Below are 2,172 nucleotides of genomic sequence, written 5' to 3' on the forward strand. Positions count from 1 at the left end.
GGACTGTAGCCCAGCAGGCTCCTCTGTCCATGGAATTCTCCAGGCAAGAATAGTTTCTAGGAGTGGGTTGCCAGTTTCTATCCATGGGATCACCTGACCCAGGGATCAAACCAACAGCAAAGATAACTCTTAATTACTATTGGATTTAGAAGGACATTATAAGTTTTAAGCAAGATGTGAAAACACGTTGGAATCCTGGGAAGAATCCTAAAATAAAGTCTGTTTCTGAATGTGTTCTATTTTCAAGTATCAGGGAGATAAATCTGAATGTGTACTTAATATTTTCAGCGTTACTCCGGCAAGTCAATAAATGATACAGATAATGCAAACACCAGGAATTCTGCCAGATGCTCAAAACCCCACACTGGCTAACATCTGCACTATTTTACATATTCTGTTCTATCCCTATACTTGTCTTCCTTCTTTCAGCAACCCTTTATCTTTTTCTTTTTTTATTACAAAGAAGTCCCACCTTTTTACTGAGGGTATACAAATCGTTCTGCTCAGAAGGAAAAGAGCTCTCCCTTTTCTTGGGTGATAGACACACCTCTTCCACAGCTCCCAGTTTTCTCTTCTACCAGTGCTTTCCATGTTGGTTAAAGCATTTGTAGAAATCGGAGAAGGCAATGGCACCCCACTCCAGTACTTTTGCCTGGAAAATCCCATGAACGGAGGAGCCTGGTGGGCTACAGTCCATGGGGTCGCGAAGAGTCAGACACGACTGAGCGACTTCACTTTCAACTTTTCACTTTCATGCATTGGAGAAGGAAATGGCAACCCACTCCAGTGTTCTTGCCTGGAGAATCCCAGGGATGGGGGAGCCTGGTGGGCTGCCGTCTATGGGGTCGCACAGAGTCGGACACGACTGACGCAACTTAGCAGCAGTAGTAGCAGCAGCAGAGATAGCTGATGAGTCTGCTAAGGTTGTGCAGTTCATCAGTGAACATTCTGTTTCTAACCAATATCTTCTTTTGGATACAACACTGCAATTAATTCTCCTTCCAGCCTCAAAATCATATGGGGCCCTTGATCAGTTCTTTGGAGTGCTTTTCAAAGTTGCCCAGGATCCTGATACTGTCATATACCCCAAGCATGGCCCTCTTCTCTTTCCAATGGTCAGCCACTTTGGGGGCAGGAGGGTGACCATTACATGGAACAATCTGGGAACACCCAAAGAGAAACTTCTGCAGGCCAGAGGCACTGGTCCCATAGATTACAGCCTGCCACCCAAGAGAGGTTCCCTGCCATTGTTCTCATCTCTCCCCCACAACAGCTTACCACAGGAGCACAGGAGGGAGGGCCAAACGTGGCCTTCAAGGAGATAACAGAACCTTCCCCCCTGGGGGTCACATGAGTACCAGGTGCAAGCAGCCATCTTGGGCTTTACTGCAGCAGCTCTTTATCTTTTAAACATTTTGGGGAATTCCCTGGTGGTCCAGTGGTTAGGACTCTGTGCTTCCAGTTCAGGGGGTATGGATTTGATCCCTAGTTGTGTCCAATTCTTTGTGATGCTATGGACTGTAGCCAATCAGGCTCCTCAGTCCATGGGATTCTCCAGGCAAGAATACTGGAGTGGGTTGCCGTGCCCTCCTCTGGAAGATCTTCCAGATCCAGGGATAGAAACAATCTGCATCTCCTGTGTTGCCTACACTGCAGGTTGATTCTTTACCCACTGAGTCATTGGGAAACAATTACCTAAGTGATATAAAAATAATTATTGAAGATAAACTAAAGATGTAGTTACTTATAAATTAACTCATTAACATGTAATAGATGAAAACAAGCAGAAAGATTACTTTTGTACAATAAAAAACTGAAACAGGAAAACTTAAAAAAATACAAATAACTATATTTGCCAGCAGAGTACATCATAAGAAATGCTGGGCTGGAAGAAGCACAAGGTGGGATCAAGATTGCCAGGAGAAATATCAATAACCTCAGATATGCAGATGACACCACCCTTATGGCAGAAAGTGAAGAGAAACTAAAAAGCCTCTTGATGAAAGTGAAAGAGGAGAGTGAAAAGTTGGCTTAAAGTTCAACATTCAGAAAATGAAGATCATGGCATCCGGTCCCATCACTTCATGGGAAGTAGATGGGGAAACAGTGGAAACAGTGTCAGACTTTATTTTTCTGGGCTCCAAAATCACTGCAGATAGTGACTTCAGCCAT

The 2,172-nt window shown here is 44.2% G+C and overlaps 1 pseudogene; it reads right to left on the bottom strand.

Annotated features, from left to right (window-relative positions):
* Positions 1–574: 574 nt before the first annotated feature.
* Positions 575–1,248, bottom strand: LOC105003515 (annotated as a pseudogene).
* Positions 1,249–2,172: the final 924 nt, after the last annotated feature.

Source organism: Bison bison, unplaced genomic scaffold (assembly GCF_000754665.1).
Source record: "Bison bison bison isolate TAMUID 2011002044 unplaced genomic scaffold, Bison_UMD1.0 scf7180017864469, whole genome shotgun sequence".
NCBI lineage: Eukaryota > Metazoa > Chordata > Mammalia > Artiodactyla > Bovidae > Bison > Bison bison.